The sequence below is a fragment of the Sinohyriopsis cumingii genome, chromosome 11, assembly GCF_028554795.1.
Source record: "Sinohyriopsis cumingii isolate HCF-2022 chromosome 11, ASM2855479v2, whole genome shotgun sequence".
NCBI classification, from domain to species: domain Eukaryota; kingdom Metazoa; phylum Mollusca; class Bivalvia; order Unionida; family Unionidae; genus Sinohyriopsis; species Sinohyriopsis cumingii.
In genome coordinates this window covers 31,171,119-31,192,384 of record NC_142971.1, presented here as the reverse complement: position 1 = coordinate 31,192,384, position 21,266 = coordinate 31,171,119, and positions in this window count along the sequence as shown.

The following is a 21,266-nucleotide window of genomic DNA, read 5'->3' as shown; positions in this document are numbered from 1 at the left end:
CGCGCGTTGTTTGGTCATGATCTAGGTAAGATCAATTTTATGTCTTAGGGGATGTTTTCCATCACGTCCGCGCTTTTCGTATAAGAACCCAGAGTATTCGTCGTTCAAACCATTCTACAGAGAAGATGGCTTCAAACCACCTGGATAAAATGCAAACATTGCAAGACGTTTTGGACAATTTGGGCATGATGGAACAAATGCTAGTGAGACTCAATGAAGACCACTATTCCTATAGTCCCCATCGAGTAAAGATGGAGATTAATAACTTAAGAAAAGCAAAGGACATGATAAGTGGTGTGATGAAAGAAATAAAGGAGGAGAAGGAGGATGAAGAGGAAAGGATAAGGATAAGAGAATGGAATGAAAAAATTGAAAAAGAAGAAGAAAATGAGAAGAGGAAGAAAGAAGAGGAGGAGAAGAAGAAAGAAGAGGAGGAGAATAAAAAGAAAGAAAAGAAGAGAAAGAGTGTAGGAGAGAAAATAAGAAGTTGGTGGAGAAAAAGAAGAAATTAGAAGCAGAAGAAAACCAAAGGCCCTTTTCAGGGCCACCCACATTTCTCGAAAAGAGAATGACTTTCGATTGCCTACCTCTTTTTTTTAAAAAATTTTTAAAAAATTTTTTAAAAAAATCCCATGTTCAATTTCCCTTGACGCTATACAGTCCAACCCTGTTTAAATTCCTTTTGACGCTATACAGTCCCCTATTCCCATGTTCAATTACTCTTGAGGCTATATCGTCCCACGATTTTTCTCCATGTTAAATTCCCTTGAGGCTATATCGTCCCATGATTTTTCTCCATGTTAATTTCCCTTGAGGCTATACGTTCCCACGATTTTTCTCCATGTTAAATTTCCATTGAGGCTATACGTTCCCAGGGGTGTCTGTAATGTTAATTCCCATTGAGGCTACGGTATCCCACATTACTACTCCCGTCCCTTTGGGGACTATGTAAATTTAACATGGGGAAAACTGGCCCGTCCCTTTGGGGACAATGGGAATTAACATGGGAATCTATTTTGGGTCAGTCTAGGGACAAGGGAAATTTAACATGGGAGAAAAAAAAGCAATTCTAGGGACAAGGGGAATTTAACATGGGATTTTTTTTTTTGTTTTTTTTTTTAAAAATAAAAAAATAAAAAAGGGGTAGGCAATTGAAAGTCTATCTCTTTTCGAGAGATTGGAGTGGCCCTGAAAAGGGCCTTTGGGTTTATGTTAATATGCCCTTAACATAAAGGGCATCTGCAACATCTTCTTCGTCTTAGGCTTCGTCTAATGGTAGGTCCATAGACTAAAACTCTTTTGAGGCATCCTTGCCTCTCCAAGTAAATCATACGTATCCATAGGCTTGTGGCGGTCCTATGGACAACTGTCCACAAGATTCGGCCTACCTAGAACATTCTCGTTGGTTACAGAATTGTCATTACTTACCCTTAGTGGGACCGAGATATTGAAGTAACTTACCATGTCGTTGAAGAAGAAACCAGATTGGTTAGGAGTCAAATGTTGGACATCACCGAGACCAGTATTTAAACTTCATTTCAAAAACGATATTGAATCATTACCTAAAGAACTGCAAGAGAAGATTTACAAGGAAGTTTGGCAGGGGTTTGCCAGTGTGAAATCTCAATGGGTGACTGTAGAACTTTTGTGCCGAGAAATTCACAAGAGGAAAGTGAAACAAGTCAATCAAAGTGTTAGATTTCTCTGGGTCAAGGGTGCATTCGTCCTATTATATCACTCTAGACCGTTTACATCAAAAGAGTTCAGTGACATTCTTGGACGTTACCATGAATGGCAGTGGTCAGAAATTACTCACTATGTGGATTACTTTTGCTCTAGGAGAAGATTGTGAATTGTACGGACTGACCTATTCATGGATACTTTACAAGAGAACATTCGTGCTTTGCCTGTGGAGTTGAGAGAACGCATTTACCGAAAGCTGGTCAAAATACAAGTCATACGTAAAGAACAATTGCATCCGTTACGTCACCAGATGTTTAACCACTGGTACCTGAATGGTATAAAAGAACTGATTCGTCAGAAATTGTTTCAGTGGTCAGACCTTGTTCAACACTTTGAGTTAGTGAATGAACGAAATGTTCATCATTTTGGTTACTTCGAGATTCACCAAGTGCAACGCATTGAGGAAGACGAGTTAAAGGATTACCAACATATTTTACGTGGAATCTACTTAGAGGAAGAGGAAACTTCTAAACAAACTCTGAAGTTTAGGTTACAGTATGCAAGATTTAGATTCCCCACTGGAGAACGAAGATCTCTGTCTAGAAAGTACCTGTATTGTTTCCGAAACAAAGAGAGTATAAAAACAGGAATCCATGCCACGACTTTTATCACATGTGATTGAACAGATTCCGTGGAAGGAACTCAATGACCATATTCAAACCGTGGATCATTACCACCAATTATTACAAGAACTGTATCCATTCAATTTGGGACGACGCATAGTGTGTGTTTTAGTGACTTGTTTTCTGAGATTTCGTTTACCAGCCGATTCCTTGTGGACTCTTTACGAACAGTACTTACCACCCAAATGTCCTTAAATGATCACGAAAGACTCCTTTTGCTCAAAGCCTTGCGTTTTCATCTGGACACTTCTCGACCTCTACGGGAAAAAAAGATTCGTCAACTTTTAGCTACCGAAGACGTGTATGACGATGTGTGTGTAGCTTGTGACTTACACCCCCATTGGACAGATGTCCTTGACTGGAAAAATGGGGGTTTTGAGGCTTGGACCCAAGAAGTGGCCCAGTATGCACGAGAGTTGTTCAAGGAAAAAAGTTACTTTTCAACCTGTGTTAGTGATAGTGCCAGAAGAAGAACCCGTCACCCAGGACAGGACTGTCATGGACATGCCTGAAAGGCCCTTTCCGGAGGACACTTGTGTGACCTTACCCCCTACTATAGAACTGGTCCGAACATTACCCAAAACATGTTGTACAGACAGTTGTTTTTATTCCATGTTGATAGTTATCACGTGCCTTTTATCGTTGTATTTAAGCCTTTGGCTTTTATGTATTTTTGTCTTTCGTATTCATGTTTAAAACATTCAATAAACGTGTCCTGAAAAAAAGTATAAAAAAAACTCTTGTCTTGTCTGTTTTCGTGTCACAAGTGACATTCCTAACACTATGGCTACCTCTGCTGTCTCTGCTCCCTCTTCCTCCACTGTCAAAGTCATCGACGAACACTTACATCGTGCCAGTTGGGAGGCTTTGTATCTTCGCCATCCCTTTAACATGCTCATTGCTGGACCTAGCGGTTCAGGCAAAACCGAATTCGTCAAACGTTTGATCGAACATAAACATCATTTGATCGATCGACCACCGCAACGCATCGTGTGGTGTTACAAAGAGTGGCAATCGGCGTACAACCTCTTGCGAGAAAGTCAAGGCGATTCCATCGTGTTTGTGGAAGGCATTCCTAAAGAAGACGACGGCATCGTCTCTGACTCCCGTCAAACCCATTTGGTCATTTTCGACGACATGTTAGGAGAAGACGAAGAAGAAATTAAACTGTGGTTTACCCGCAAAGGGCATAACCGTAATGCCAGTGTTGTTTACATCACTCAAAATTTGTTTCAACAAAGTAAAGCCCATCGTACCATCAGTCTCAATGCGCATTACGTGGTCTTGTTTAAAAGCCCTCGAGATAAATCGCAAGTGCAAGTCTTAGCCAAACAGTTAGGAACGCCTTGGCTGACTCAGGCGTACGACGATGCCACTCAAACTCCACACGCCTATTTACTCGTCGATTTGAAACCTACGACCCCCGAGGATTTGCGATTTCGTACCCACTTGTTTCACCACTGGTGCCAAGACGGAGGGAATGTCCTGTACACGTCTCCGTCCTCGACTTCATTTCACTCAACAAAAAAATCTATAAAAACCTCAGACACTTTTCGTCTGTCTCACACATTTTGAACATGACGTCCCTTCAATCGCATCTTCCCGTTAAATTGATTCGTGCCTTGTATGGAATCAGTCGAGAAAACAATCCACAAATACGAGCTCGTGTCTTAGAAGCTAGTCTCAGAGAAGTCTTACGATGGTTCACGGTGACAGCACTTCAATTACTACAAGGGATCGTTCAGATTCCTCATCAAACCAAACGCTTTTTTGATCGAAACAAAGTCGCTTTGACCCAACTGGCCGATCCTCGCATCGACACTCAAACCAAAAAACAAATCATTTTGAAACCTGGAGGGAGCGGTACTCTAGGAGGGGTCATCATTCGCTCTCTCTTAAGATGGGATCCTAATGCTGCCTACGTTCTCCCCAAGAAAAAAGTCAAACGAAGCTCCAAGAAGAAGAAAAAGAGCCACGGTGTCAAGACCAAGTCCCCAAGGAGACTCGTGTCTCCAAGAACTTCTCCAGTGGCGGGACCCTCCTCTTACCAGACACCACCCCGGAAAAAGAAAAGAAGCCCCCCAGAAAAAGAAGCAGAGATAAAGTCCCCAGAAAAAGAAAAGTCCACAAAAAACTAGTCGCAAGAGAGGCACTTCGGCCCGGACGCAACCTTACACTCGCAAACCACGACCTGCAACGACGGTGACCGCGTCTCCGGCAGCCTCAGGTTTATCCTCTTCCCTGTTGATGGCACCAAGAACTGAAGAGTACTTGGAGACGTTGATCACACCAAGAACTTCTCCGTTGATGACCCCAAGAACTTCCCCAGTGGGAGGACCCTCCAATTTAGTGGCAGTGGCTGCTGCTCACAAAGTACCTGCTCCCAAAATCAAAATCCAAGAAAGATCGGGCATGTTACAAAGTTTACTGGATTTGTCCAAGCAAGAACTGGCTCAATTTAGTCCGTTGCGTACCCCTGCGCGACGTGTCATGCCTGTCCTGAAGTTGATACGACGTAAAGACAATCAGTGGCGACGCGTTCCAGTATAAAAAAGGCCTGCGACCAAGTAGGGGTATCAATGAACTCAAAGATGTCACCTCCAAGAAGTTAAAAAAGAAAGAGACAAAGGCAGACTCGTCATCCGACGAAGCGCTTAGCCAAACATCGACGTTACCCTAAGAAAAGATACAGTCGTTCCAAGAAAAAGAGGCGTCAACAAATGGGAGGATTCCATGGCGATTTTGGGAAAACATTGTCACCTTTATGACAAAGCGATAGTCCCCCCCCAAAAAAAAAAAAAGATAAAAGGGTGTGTGTTAAGTCATCGACGTTAGTGTCTGTTTTTTGAATGTCCCGGAACCCACAAGCAAAGATGTCACCCTCCAGAAAACATTCCTCTTCTAAACAACCCCAAGGAAAGAAAAGGAAAGGACTGCCTCCACTTTTAGTCAAACATGGGAACATGTTATCTGTCCTGTCCAAAGCTTCTCCACCCTTATGAAAAAAACTCATTCAATCGGCCTCCAAAGACGTCATCGATACCGTGTGCGAATGTTGTTTAAACGTCTTGAAAGGTACGACCCCTTTGTCCAAACACCAGAAACAATGCTTAGGCAAACATCGTTACGTTCTTCGCAAAATGGTTCAAAAGAAAATCCCCATTCGTCAAAAGAAGATGTTGGTCCAACGTGGAGGAATTTTACCCCTCTTGTTAGGTCCCTTGCTGAAAGGAGTCTTGGGAACCGTGTTGGGAGGACTGATGGGAGCAAGATAAAAAGGCCCTCTGGAGTCCCAAGATCTCAGAATCGACCCCTGACATCCCATGGAAGGACGAAAACTAGCTTTAGTGCCTTACAAACGATGGATGGAATACCATCGTTGGCAGGAAGAACGCACCCTTCATTTACCTCCCAAACCCCATTTGAGCGAGATGTCCCAGTTACAACACGAATTGCAGTCCTTGATGGATCGCCAAGATTTGTCCGAAACAGAAAAATCGCAAAAGTACGGTCAACTCTTGGAACGACTGCAACTCTTTCACCAGAAAGCTTTAGACGAAACAGCTCTACCCACTCTGAAAGATTTTAAGACCTTGATGAAACGTCCAGCACCATCATCACTACCACCACTACTACCATCCCCAGGGGTCACCAGAGATGCTACCCCATGAAGACCTGAGGAAGAAGAGATACGAGAAGTGTTTCAAACACCGTCAGCAGCTCCCATTTCAAGTAAGATTGCAGCATCCTTGTTGACCCGTCCCCCACACACCAACGAGAAGAAATGAAAGCTTGGGTTAAAAAGATGATGTCCACTCCTCCTTCGACAGAAGTGAAAAAGAAAGAAGGGAAACCAGAAGTGAAAAAACAAAAGAAGACCAAAGCCATTCCATTGCCACCTCCACCACCACTACCTTCGACTTCTACTCCCGTAGCCCATCGGACACGTAAATCCGTTTCCAAACCACCCTTTCGTCCCACCCAAAGTATCATCCTCGAAGAGTGGGTGCCTTATTCACAAACCAAAAAATGGAGAAGGTGTTAGCCATCATTTACTACGATCCCTCCCATCCTGCAGGTTACGCAGGATTTCAAAAATTGTATCGTGCTGCCAAAACTCGACTGAAAAGTCTCCGTTTACCTCAAGTGCAACGATGGTTACAAGAACAAGCTACCTACACTTTACACAAACCCATTCGACGCAAGTTTGCCAGAAGTCGAACCCGAGTGGAAGGCATTGATCATCAATGGCAAGCCGATTTATCCGATGTCTCTCATTTGGCCAGCTACAATCGCGGGTACAAATATTTGTATTGTGTCATTGACGTCTTTTCCAAATTTGCCTGGTTCGTACCCTTGATTTCCAAATCGAGCAGTGAGTTAGTGCGAGCCCTGCAACGAGTGTTGAAACAAAGCGGTCGTCACCCTCTTCGATGGCAAACGGACAAAGGCACCGAATTTCTGAACCAAGCTTTCCAAAAAGAATTAAAGAAACGTGACATTCATTTTTTTACCACCGAGAATCCTGAAACCAAAGCCAGCATCGTGGAACGTTTTCAACGCACTTTGAAAGAACGCATGTGGAAATATTTTACGCATCACCACACTCTGAAGTACATCGACATCTTACTGCACCTGGTGCAAGTGTACAACCAATCTTACCATCGAAGCATTGGACGTGCCCCACAAGAAGTGACTCCCAAGAACGAAGTGCTGGTGTTTGAGCGCCTGTTTGGTACGTCCCCGACGAGGGCTGTCCCCAAGAAAATTGAAGGGTTGACCGTAGCAGATTGGGTACGCATTGGCAAAACCAAACGCACTTTCGACAAAGGTTACTTACCTAACTGGACGACCGAATTGTTTCGTGTCACTGGACGAGTGCATGGCCGTCATCCTGCCGTCTATAAATTGGAAGACATGAACGGAGAAGTGCTCAAAGGAACGTTTTATTTGCCCTAGTTACAACGTGTCACCAAAAAAGAAGACGACGTGTACGACATCGAAAGCATTCTCGGACGCAGAACCCGTAAAGTGGGCAAACGACGTGTCAAAGAAGTCAAAGTACGTTGGAAAGGATATCCACCCAGTTTTGATTCTTGGATCGACGCTTCGCAAGTCATCGACTATTAAAAGAAGTGACCATCATGCCCTTTCACACAGACGCAGCTACGGCGACCACTCTTTCACCCAGTTCTTCTGTGCAAGATTTACAGAAACAACCCTTGTGGGTGTGGTGTGGAGAACGTGTGCCTAAAATGCAAATCGTCTTTTTCTGCCAAATCTTCGTGGTGTATTGTGTCATCGGGGCAGCCATTGCCAATCTGAGTTTGCAACAAGGAGACAAACAATTGTGGACCATTTTATTGAGCAGTTGCATCGGTTACCTGCTTTCCAATCCCTCCCTGAAATTCTCTTCCAACGGGAACAACGGGAACCTTGTGTCCAGTGCCAGTGCCTGTCACCATTCCAACAACAACAACCCCATTTTGGGCGGAGACACGCCTCTGACTTCCACTAACCGCTCGGACAGCCACAGAACTCTGGAATTATGAGTCACCAAAACGAATTTTACTGAACCTTACCCAGTGACAGTTCTATGGAGGTGTTTCCCAACAACACGTTGTGCTGTTACACGGCCAAATTACCTCAGGCCATCCAGTTAGATCACGAAGCCCATTGGGACGTGGCTTTGGTAGAAATGATTTACCCAACACAAATCAAAAACATCAGTGAAACTCAAAACACTTTTGACGTCGAAATTCTGGACCAAACAGTGCAGCAAACCATGATGACCACTAATCAACATAAATCACTTCCGAAGGACACAGTACCCCGCAGTAGCAGCAGTGATTCTTCTCCTCCTTTTTACATTTATCACTTTAAAATTAACCCAGGCCATTATTTTAGTGGTCAACATCTGGTGGAGGCAATCGCTGACAAATTCCATGCAGCATTTGGCAAAGTTCTGACCGGACTGAAAAAACGTGTCACCATTGAGTACCATAAACTGTCTCACCGTCTACTAATCAAATTTGAAAGTGAGGAAATAAAGTATACGTATTAAATTTTGCCCTGAATTGTATGACATTTTGGGTGGAGACCTCAATATGGTCACGGATAAGAAGGCCAAAAGGATTCACATCCCAGACATTGACAACAACGGGCATTTTGCGAGGTATTTTCGTTTCCCGGTAGAACTGAACGAAGGACTGAATTTGATGTTTGTGTACTCCGATGTGGTGGAGTACAACGTGGTGGGACACACCTCCGTACAGTTACTGCGTGTCATTCCTTTCAAAGTGGATTCTGCCACGGCCGCTGACGAGGAAGGTGGAAACACTTATCACGTCCACCGCGAATTTGTACATCCTCACTATTTACCCGTCAGCAAGTTTTATTTGGACACGGTCAACATTACTATAAAAGGAGATTTGGGACAAAATATTCCATTCACCAAAGGGAAAGTCACGGTGAAACTACATTTTCGAAAACGGTTCTCTAGCGACTCGTAAGTCATGTATCCAGTGTACCGAGGAGTTGCTCGACAGCGAGGACACGGTTTAGGAGATATGTTGAAATCAGCCTTTCGGTCGGTGGCTCCGGTGTTGAAACCGATGGTGATACGCGGATTGCACGCCTTGAAAGATGCCGCACTGACGCAAGACAAAGAATTTCTCCAAAATGTTATCATCGACAAACAAAACCCCAAAGAAGCCTTTTTGAGGGCAGGCAAAAATGTTTTGTTGCAAACGGGTAAAGACATTTTGGGCCGACGAGAAACACCTATAAATGCCCTGCACGCTACCGAGTCAAGCATTCACGCTTCCATGGCTCCACAGCAAGGACAAGGCAGAAAGAGACGACGAAGAAAACACCCTTTCAGCAGACTTCACACGTCTAAAGCTAGAAAGACTAAGAAAAGAAGAACCGTTCGAGACTTAGACGTTTTTGATTATTAAATTATTGAGAAACAGAAAAAAAAATGATGCACCGAGAGTCTTGCGCCTGTTCCAAGTCGGAACTGGATCTGTTTGCCATGCCCCCCACCATGATGACGATGCAAGAATCCCAGTGGGTGGAATTTCACCCCGTATCCTCACTGACAGATTCCGCTCCCATCGAGTTTGAAATCAAAGGACAACCCGAAGATTACATCGATCTGAATAGCAGTTACTTGTACTTGAAAGTCAAAGTTCTAGATAAGACGACTGATGGTGGAATAGAAGACACTGACAATATAGCTCCCGTCAACAATTTCATGCATTCCTTGTTCAGCTCAGTGGACTTGTACTTGAATAACAAACTGGTCAGCAGCAGCATGGATACTTACCTTTACCGTGCCTACCTGGAAAATCTCTTGACGTACGGAATAGATGCTAAGAATACTCATCTCAATGCCTGTGTGTTATGGGAACCTGACGAAGCGAACAAGTTTGACATAATAGATAAAAGCAATGACAGCTTTGAGGAAAGACGAAGCAAAATCTTAAATAAGAAGAGTTTAGAACTGATGGATCGTTTGCACTTGGACATGTGGTTGCAAGAGAAATATTTGCTGAACGGTGTAAATGTCCGCTTGAGACTGAATCGCAGCAGTACCGCTTTCCATTTGTTGGCTGATGCTGATGCTACTACTGGTGGCAATCCCAAAAGCAAAATCGAGGACGTCAAACTCTACGTACGACGCGTGGAAGTGTTACCTAAAGTGGGAAATGACATCAGTAACACTTTGAGCAGAACGACCGCCAAGTATCCTATACGACGCGTGGAAGTGAAAACGTTCACCATTCCCCGTAACCATCATTCCATGATCGAAGATCATCTGTTTCAAGGACAGTTACCCAAGCGTTTAATCCTTGGTGTGGTCGAGAATTCAGCCTTCAACGGAGCCTTCGCTGAAAATCCTTTCCGCTTTCAACACTTCGACGTGAAGAAAATCGAAGTCAGTCGCGATGGCAAGACCTTGTGTACCCGACCTTTCGAACCTGACTTTGAGAAGATGAATTACTTGAGATCGTACTTGTCCTTGTACGAAGCCACCGGACAGTTAGGAACCAACACCAGTCACGGCATTACGTACGAAGATTACGCAGGAGGCTATGCTTTGTGGGTTTTTTATTTCACCCCTGACCAGGGCAGTGAAGAGGGACATTTCCACTCTATAAAATCTGGCCAGATTCGTTTGGAACTTCAGTTTGCAAAAGAGCTGCCAGAGACAGTAAACGTCATCCTGTATGCAGAATTTGACAATACGATAGAAATCAACAGTTTGAGAGAAGTCATTCTAGATTATTAGAAGCTATGGAAGACTGTTATCCCTCTTTACCCAGTGGAGAAACTTTGGACATGGAATGTGAGGAGACTGTGGAAGAAGAAGAATCCCAAGACAAAGACGGAGAAGTTAACCTGATGAAGTCGAGATGGCCAGAACAAGAAGCCCATTTAGTCTCCTGTTTTGCCAAACACTTGGTCGAAAAAGTTACGGAATTGATCAAGAAAAATTGCTATGGATGTCAAAACGATCATCCCAGTCAAATTCAACACGATAAATGCCTGATGTTGAGTCAAGAAGAAAAATTGGACGAGTATCTGGACGAAGATTGGAGTCTCATCTCGGACGAAGTCGTGTTGCATCAGTGGTATAAAGACTTCCGTGAACATTCTTGTCCACCATTAACCACTCAAGAGATCCATCGTATCGAAGTTCTCGTGAATCAGAGTGGGGAGACAAAGCGAAGAAACGGTTATTTGTCAGACATTTTCAAGCAGAAAGTCAGGATCGAATTGATCACTTATTATAACCTGTGAAGAAGAAAAAAAAACCACAAAAAATGGATACCTGGGAACTTTATTACCTTTTGAACCACAGTTCGTATACGGCTTCTTGGAATCCTGTCGTCTGTGCTAAAGATGAACTCCCTCATCGCAAACCTCAAGACCATCAAGCTTATGTGATCAACACGGACGACAGTCATCTCCCAGGAACCCACTGGGTAGCCGTCTACTTTCCTCAAGAAGGATGTGTGGAATATTTCGATTCGTATGGATTGCCTCCTTTGGAAGACGATATCATTGACTTTATGAGAAGAAATGCTCAGACCACCCGATTCAATAATGTGAAATTACAAGGCACAGATTCCTTGGTGTGTGGACAGTACTGTGTGTATTTTCTGCATCATCGCAGCCTGGGCTATTCCTTAGAACATTTAGTGACTCATTTTGATCCTCGTTCTTCTACTAGAAACGATGTGAAAGTAGATCAATGGTTTTGTGACCATTATGCTTATCTTTTATCTCAAGCTAGGAAACGTAGTGTCCATCAATGGCCTAATGACTTCAATCAGTGGAAATCACAATTTCATTCACAACGTTGTCAGCCCTGTCCAAAATAATATGTTAATTGAAAAAATGTTTGTGTTTTAAAAAAAGTTTGATGTTATATTGTTGGGTTATTGTTAAAAATGTTAGAGTTGTTTGTTAGTGTTAAGTGATTTTGAATAAAAATGTTGTTTTGAAGAAAACATGTCTTTGTGGTTTGTTTGGCTATTGGAATCTTGATTCATGCTCTTTGACTTCTTACTATCCCTCTCATGACACTCATTGAACGTTCCGGCTCGAAAACCGTGGAGGGATGTTTTCCTTCACGTCCGCGCTTTGACTTTAAAGCCGGGGTAGCCTCCAGTCTAACCATCCATTGTCGACTCATCCTCCTACGAAGATGTGCTCCAGACTAGCTAAGCTAAACGAAGCCTACGTGAATTTGCATAGGGTCAGACACAGTCTGATACCGAAGCCAGAAGAGATAGGGAATGTGAGAATGTTAAAAGTCACTGAAGACCTGATAGAAGAGCTCTTCAGAGAAGAAGTGAACAGGGAGAACGAAGAATGGACAGAGAAGTACAGACTTCAGAAACAGCAGAGAGAGCAGCAACAGCAACAACAGCAGCAGCAGCAGCAACCTGAAGCTGACAGAGGCTTTGTCGATTGTCGTATCGACACCAAAGAGTTCTTCTTCTTTTTCCGAAGAAGCAGACCTATCGTCAGGAAATCTATCCTCAGAGGACGTCGCTTTCTTAGAATATAAAAGATCGCGCTAGCTTCAACTTCGCACACAAACAAAAAGAAAAAACAGCCCTTTTCAGGGCTATCCAAATCTCTAGAAAAGAAATAACCAATCGATTTGCCAATGTGTGTATGTAGAGTAGTGTGAATATAAACACTGACTCTTTTCTGGTGTGATTGTATGTGTTTGTGTTTGTAAGCACTCACGTACGTTTGTGTGGATAGTAGATAATGATAATGTTTTTTGATGTTTGACGTGTGGGAATAGTAGATTTGGGGTTTGTTTATTGCTGATCAGCGTATGTGGATAGTATATTATTTTTAATGAAAATTTTTTAAAATAGTAATTGGTAGTAAAAAAGTGAGTGAGTGTTTCTTTTAGGTCCGCGCGTTGTTTGGTTATGATCTAGGTAAGATAAATTTTGTTTTGGTTATGTTTTCCTTCACGTCCGCGCTTTTAGTATAAATTGAAAATCGCTTGGCAGTCTAGCTACCCTTGTTGATTGATCAACACTAGAGAATGAGCAGAAGGCTAGCGAAACTGTTGGAACTTCATGTGCACCTGGAATATGCCAGGCTCATACTAAATGAACTGGCCGCGGAGGCCATCGTCGAAGAGGGAAGGATGAAAGAGAAGGAGAGAAGAAAAGAGAAGAGGAGGAAAAGGAGAGAGGAATTGCTGTACCACAGCCACAAGAAGGAAATTTCAGAATCCCAGAGACAGAAGATTGGGATTCTGAAGCCACTCATTCCGCCTCTGCTCTCCCCCCAAAAAGAGTGAAAGGAGATTGGAGTAGGAGATGTGTGTATGTGGTGCCAGGCCTGGAAGGTGCCATCAATAATCAGGTGCCATGGAGTTAAAAAAAACAGCCCTTTTCAGGGCTACCCAAACCTTTAGAAAAGAAATAGTAATCCATTTGCCAATGTGTGTATGTAGAGTAGTGTGAATATAAACACTGACTCTTTTTTCCTAGTGTGAGTGTATGTGTTTGTGTTTGTAAGCGCTAACGTACGTTTGTGTGGATAGTAGATTATTGGGTTTTGTAAAAGCTTAAGTTGGTTTGTGTGGATAGTAGATTTGGGTTTAATTTTAATGCTTTGCGTGTGTGGATAGTAGATTTGGGGTTTGTTTATTGCTGCTTCGCGTATGTGGATAGTAAATAATATGAAATGAGAAAAGTAGGGGATGTTTTCCTTCACGTCCGCGCGTTGTTTGGTTATGATCTAGGTAATATAAATTTTGTGTTTTAGGGGGATGTTTTCCTTCACGTCTGCGCTTTTCGTATAAGAACCCACAACGTTCGTCATTCACACCATTCTGCAAAGAATAAAAAAGAAGATGGCTTCGAACCACCTTGATAAAATGAAAAAATTGCAAGACGTCCTGGACAATTTGGGCATGATGGAGCAAATGTTGGTTAACCTAAACGAGGATCACTATTCTTATAGTCCCCATCGAGTGAAGATGGAGATTAACAACTTACGAAAACAAAAGAAAATCATCAGTGATCTGTTGAAAGAAATAAAGGAGGAGAAAGAGGATGAAGAGGAAAGGATAGGGATGAGAGCATGGAACAAAAAAATTGAAAAAGAAGAAGAAAATGAGAAGAAGAAGAAAGAAGAGGAGGAGAAGCAGAAAGAAGAGAAAAAGAAGAAAAAGGAGGAAGAAAAGAAAGAAAAGAAGAGAAAATGTGTAGGACAGAAAATAAGAAGCGGGTGGAGAAATAGAAGAAATTAGAAGAAGAAGAAGAAAATCAAAGGCCCTTTTCAGGGCCACTCCAATCTCTCGAAAAAAGATAGACTTTCAATTGCCTACCCTTTTTTTATCTTTTTATTTTTAAAAAAAAAAACAAAGAAAAATCCCATGTTAAATTCCCCTTGTCCCTAGAATTTCTTTTTTTTTCTCACATGTTAAACTTCCCTTGTCCCTAGACTGACCCAAAATAGATTCCCATGTTAATTCCCATTGTCCCCAAAGGGACGGGCCAGTTTTCCCCATGTTAAATTTACATAGTCCCCAAAGGGACGGGACCCTGTTTTTAATGGTAAGTCCCATTGTCCCTAATCCGCCCCACTTCACTACTAAGAAGAAATAAACTAAATGATAGGCATAGTATAAGTGATCTTTCAGAAGCCGTCTGAATTCTTCGCATTAGCCATGATGTTGAACTCAGTAGCGACCGCATTTTCTGAGTAAGCGTTAATGGTAGTAGTGAATGGGGCCACCCTACGTACAATGGAAATTAGCATTACAGGGACCCCTGGGCCACTCTACGTACAATGGAAATTTAACATGGCGAAAAATCGTGGGCCACTCTACGTACAAGGGGAATTGAACATGGTGAAAAATCGTGGGTCACTCTACTTACAAGGGGGAATTTAACATGGGGGAATAGAGTTTGGGTTTGTCTAGGGACAAGGGGAATTGAATATGGGATTTTTGTTTTTTAAATTTAAATTTAAATTTAAATTTAAATTTAAATTTAAAAAAGGGGTAGGCAATGGAAAGGCTATCTCTTTTCGAGAAATATGGCTGGCCCTGAAAAGGGCCTTTGGGTTTATGTTAATGTATCCATTAACATAAAGGGCACCGCATTGGTCTTCTTCTTCTTGTTCTTAGGCTGCGTCTCACTGTTGGTCCGTAAATCAGCACTCTTTTCAGGCATCCTTGTCTTTGAACGTAGATCCTATGTATCCACAGACTGGTGTTTGTCCTGTGAACAACGGTCCACTTGGATCGGACATACATGGGTATGTCCGTCCTAAACATCATGGAAGACACAAGGGTGGATGACTCAACTGTGGTCCACATCTTGAAGCGACGAGAACAGGTGAATCAATGTAGTGAACTGCGCTTATTTATAGGCAGAGGTAGGATTGAAACGGATTGAGTTCATTCACCAATCCGAACACGCGTTAAAAAATTCAGTCAGCTCGCATCCAATCCGAAGAGAACAGTTTGTGACGTCACGTGGTCTATATAGATTCGCTAGCGCTTGTGTGCAGTCAATCTATGCGACAGTGATTCAACATGACGGAAACTCAGAAAACGATCCATTGGGGTGCACCAGCAGGGGAGACTGCCCAAGGGAACCCGGACTTACTTTCAGAAGAGGTACATTGGGATTTTGTGGATTTTCTTACCTCGCAAGAATTTGTTCCGGAACCTTCGTTACCTTCTTCATTACCGCAAGTGGAGAATTTTAGACAGAGACAGAAAGAAGAATTGGAGAAATTTATACAACGACAAAAGGGAGCGGAACAAGCTTTTCTCCTACAGCAGCAGCAGCAGCAAGAAGAAGAGGTAAGAAAAAAACAACAGCAACAACAGCAAGAAGAAGTAGCAGCAAAGAAACAAGAGGGTGAAAATCAAACGGTCACGGTACTGTTGGACATTTTAGCGGAGTTAAGAAGTCTGAAACAAATGTATCAGACTTCTTTATCACGACCGAAGAGAATACGACCTTCCCGAGCTAAACACGTCAACCCTGTGACTAAGCCTGCCGTACCACCCTTAGTGATTTCAACTCAATCATCATCATCAACATTACGCAGTTCATAAGTAAGCCTTGGCCGTGGCAAAGGCTTAAGGCAGTTAAAGTTGATTGGTTAAACTCACCCCTACACCAAAAAAGGCCCTTTTCAGGGCCACCCACATTTCTCGAAAAGAAATACAATTTCAATTTGCCAATAACTAAAACAAAAAAAAAACCCACTCATTTTACCCTTATAGTACGTGTCTGTGTATGAGTGCGTGAGTGTAGCTTCTTATTTTAAAATCAAAACTCAAAGACACTTACCTTATATCATTAATGTATTCTTTTCTCCATTTTTTACAATCCAATTCACAATTCACAGCACAACACTTTAATTTAAAGTTCATTGACTTCTTCTTTCTCCTTATTTAGTCTCTCTGTTTTTTTGAATTTCTTCACCGTCTTTACCTCATTTTCTTCCCTTCTTCTTTTCTTCTCCTGTTTCTTTGCCTCTTGTAAATAGAATTGTCTTCTTTCTTCCTCTTCTTCCTCTGAAGAATCCCTCTCTTCTTCCGAAGAATCACTCTCTTCTTCTGAAGAATCCTTCTTTTCTTCTGACTCCTCTTGTTTCTTTTTTGGGCAATCTGGAGACCAATGTCCTTTTTCTTTGCAATAATAACAGGTATCTTGACTTTTGTCTTTTTTAGCCCCTGTTTTTTTTCCTTTTTGACGGTCTGGACACTCTGAAGACCAATGCCCTTTCTTCTTACAGATATAGCAAGTATCTTGACTTTTATCTCGAAAGGAAGGAGAGTAGCCGTGGGCTGGTCTGAAGAGAATTTTCTAATGACCCCTCGCAAAGCTCTGACGAAACGTTCGATTTGGTTAGTCTCTTCCATCGTTGTGCTCGGCTTGAGAGTGAAATGAATAGTGAAAAGGACAAGACACACACCCTTTTATATACGCTGGTCTGCCATGACTATAAATTAGTCTATGGTGTTTACACTTGAGTCATTTGACGTTTTGCACTCAAGATGAAACGATCCTATTCATTCGAGAAGAAAGAAGAAGAAGAAAGTAAGAGGCAGAAACGTGATCTATCGCCTCGTACCAGGGCTGAAATCTTGGCACAAATTCATGCCAGTGATTTTGAAGAGGACATGAGTGAACCAGAATCCGAACCCTCTAAATCAAGTTCACCACCCTTAGTCAACCCTGAAAAGTACTATTCCATTCGAGAGACGGAAAAGCGCTCCTCTAGAAAATTTAGAACCACGGCTTACACCTACACGGTGAAGTTTAAAGATTTCAAGTCCGACGTACCCTTAGAGAAAGCAGAAGGGTTTATCACCGAGATGTGGGATTCTTTGCTCACCGCACTCAAGCAACAATGTCAACCCAAAGAAGACGATCGCTTGAGACTTTCCATACAACACGACGGTTTGAAATCCCCTGTTTGGATCGAGTTTAGCACCCCAGCAGAATTGACCGCTTCCAAAGTCATGGACAACATTTAACACTTGCAACAATCTAATGACCAATTTGACATCACCGATGGAAAAGCCACACTGGACATGAGGGCGTGAAAAAATCTTTCGAGGACCGAACACGTTAGCCGATTTTGCCCAATGGGTCTTAGACCCCATCGACAAGACGTGGAGCAAAGAGGACATCGAACGTTACGGAGATTGTCATCGTCATGCCACAGTGATGGCTCACAATTTCTCCGGATACGATGGACAGTTTCTTCTCAGATACTATACGGAACAAGGCACCGAGCGTCCTAAAGTGACTTTGAACGGAGCCAAAATCATTTTCATGCAAGTGGGACAAGTGCAGTTTAAAGATTCGATGAGTTACTTGGCCATGCCTTTGAGTCGAATGCCTAAAACGTTTGGAATGACAGAAATGGCTAAAGGGTACTTTCCACACTTTTTCAATACGGAAGCCAATCAACACGCCGTTCTACCCCATTTACCTGAGGCTCACTATTACGACCCCGACAACATGCGTACCGAACAACGAGAAGCTTTCTACGCTTGGTACCAGGCTTACGCCTCGGACCCTTTCGACTTTCAGGAAGAAATGCTAAAGTATTGTCGTTCCGACGTGGACATTTTACGACGTTGCTGTGGAAAATTTCGAGAACTGTTCATGGAACACGGAGGGGTCGATCCTTTGAAAGAAGCTTGCACCATTGCCAAAGCGTGTTCCTTAGTGTATCGACAACGATTCATGCCTGAAAACACCGTGGCTGTCATCAGCCCTCAAACGACCCACTATGTCAAACGTCAATACTCGGTCAAAGCCCTACGTTGGTTACATTACTTGTGCGACAAGGAAGGCAAGTGGATTCAGCATGCCCGCAACGGAGGGGGTGAAAAGACCATCGGAACGTATTCGGTCGATGGCTGGGACTTAGAAAACCCCAAGATCGTGTACGAGTTTAACGGTTGCTTATTTCACGGATGTCTCGTCTGTTACCCTGACCGTGGCACTAAAAATCAGTTTTTGCAACGAACCATGGAAGACTTGTACCAGGACACTTGTCAGCGGCGCCTAAAGTTAGAACAGGAAGGATACCAAGTGGTGGAAATGTGGAAACACGAGTACGATCACCGTATGAAAACCGATCCCGAGTTTAAACGCCTCGTCGAAAGTTACCAGTTCATGGACCCGCTGAATCCGAGGGATAGTTTGTACGGAGGAAGGACCAATGCCACCTGTTTGCTGTACCAAGCCGACGAAGAGAAAGGAGAAGAAATCAAATACTTGGACGTGTGTTCGCTGTATCCCTACGTGTGCAAATATTGTCGCTTTCCTGTAGGGCACCCGCAATTGTTAACGGAACACATCGACCTGAAAAACATTCGACAATACGAAGGCTTGATCAAGTGTAAAGTTTTGCCTCCCACGAACCTATACCATCCCGTCTTACCTCACCATTGTCAATTCAAACTGATGTTTCCCTTGTGCCGTACTTGTGCCGAAACGTGCAACCAAGATCAGCCTTGTCAGCACAACCAGGAAGAACGTGCCTTGACGGGAACCTGGGTCAGCGTAGAATTGTTCAAAGCTCTGGACATGGGATACCAACTGTTAGAAGTGTACGAAATTTGCCACTTTCCCAAGACACAACAGTACCACAAGGGTGACCCTACTCAGAAAGGCATTTTCGCCGACTACGTGGATGGCTTTTTGAAACGGAAACAAGAAGCCAGCGGCTATCCTTCCTGGTGTCTCACTCCCGAAGACCAAATACAATTCAAAGAGAAATACTACGAACAAGAAGGCATCTCTTTAGACCACATCGAAAAAAACGAAGGCAGGCGATCGTTTGCCAAAGTGATGTTAAATTGCTTGTGGGGTAAAATGGCACAACGACCGTGTTTACCCAAGACGGAATATTTGACAGAACCTTCCCGCTACTTCCAGATGATTCACGACAAAACCAAATACATGAAACACGTGGACGTCGTTCGAGAGGATTTGATCTTGGTCAATTACGAAGAAGATCTGGACTTTGTACAAGACGACCCTTTTGGAAATGTCATCATTGCCGCTTACGTGACAGCTCATGCTCGCTTAAAATTGTACGAAGCTTTAGAACTGTTAGAAGAACGCGTCCTGTACTTTGACACGGACAGTTGCATTTACATCCATCACCCGATTCAACATCACCCTGACATCGAAGGAGACCGTTTAGGAGCCTGGACAGACGAGCATCCCGACGACAAGATTCTAAGTTTCGTCAGTGGCGGCCCCAAAAATTACGGCTTCGAATACCGGGACAAACAAGGAGAAGCGCACACGACGTGCAAAGTGAAAGGACTGACTCTGAATCATCGTACCAGTCGAGTGGTCAACTTTGGGGTATTGAAAGAAGCCTTGCAATCGGGAGAGGATGGAAACTTTAAAGTGATAACCTATCAACCGAACAAGATTGTACGTTTACCCACTCACCACATCGTCAGTCGACCCTTGGAAAAAGTCTATCAAATTGTATACCAGAAGCGAGTGCGACTTCCCAATCACTTTACGTTGCCGTACGGTCACGTCGGTATTGGTCTGTATATAAAAAGGAACCCTAGGCAAGATCGATAGTTCATTGTTCATTGAACTAACTTACCATGTCGTTGACGAAGAAGAAACCAGATTGGTTTGGCTTGGACCCAAGAGGTGGCCCAGTATGCACGAGAGTTATTCAAGGAAAAAAGTTACTTTTCAACCCGTGTTAGTGACGGTGCCAGAAGAACCCGTCACCCAGGACGGGACTGTCGTGGACAGGCCTGAAAGACCCTTTCGGGAGGACACTTGTGTGACCTTACCCCCTACTATAGAACTGGTCAGAACTTTACCCAAAACATGTGGTTGTTGTACAAACACTTGTTTTTATTCCACGTTCATGGTTATCATGTGCCTTTTATTCTTGTACTTAAGCCTTTGGCTTTTATGCATTTTTGTCTTTCGTATTCATGTTTGAAAAAAAACGTTCAATAAACGTGTTCTGAAAAAAGTATATAAATTCTTGTCTTGTCTGTTTTCGTGTCACAAGTGACATTCCTAACACTATGGCTACCTCTGCTGTCTCTGCTCCCTCTTCCTCCACTGTCAAAGTCATCGACGAACACTTACATCGTGCCAGTTGGGAGGCTTTGTATCTTCGCCATCCCTTTAACATGCTCATTGCTGGACCTAGCGGTTCAGGCAAAACCGAATTCGTCAAACGTTTGATCGAACATAAACATCATTTGATCGATCGGCCACCTCAACGGATCGTGTGGTGTTACAAAGAGTGGCAATCGGCGTACAACCTCTTGCGAGAAAGTCAAGGCGATTCCATCGTGTTTGTGGAAGGCATTCCTAAAGAAGACGACGGCATCGTCTCTGACTCCCGTCAAACCCATTTGGTCATTTTCGACGACATGTTAGGAGAAGACGAAGAAGAAATTAAACTGTGGTTCACGCGCAAAGGGCATCACCGTAATGCCAGTGTCGTTTACATCACCCAAAATTTGTTTCAACAAAGTAAAGCCCATCGCACCATCAGTCTCAATGCGCATTACGTGGTCTTGTTTAAAAGCCCTCGAGATAAATCGCAAGTGCAAGTCTTAGCCAAACAGTTAGGAACGCCTTGGCTGACTCAGGCGTACGACGATGCCACTCAAACTCCACACGCCTATTTACTCGTCGATTTGAAACCTACGACTCCCGAGGATTTGCGATTTCGTACCCACTTGTTTCACCACTGGTGCCAAGACGGAGGGCCTGTCCTGTACACGTCTCTGTCCTCGACTTCATTTCACTCCACATAAAAAATATCTATAAAAACCTCAGACCCTTTTTCGTCTGTCTCACACAG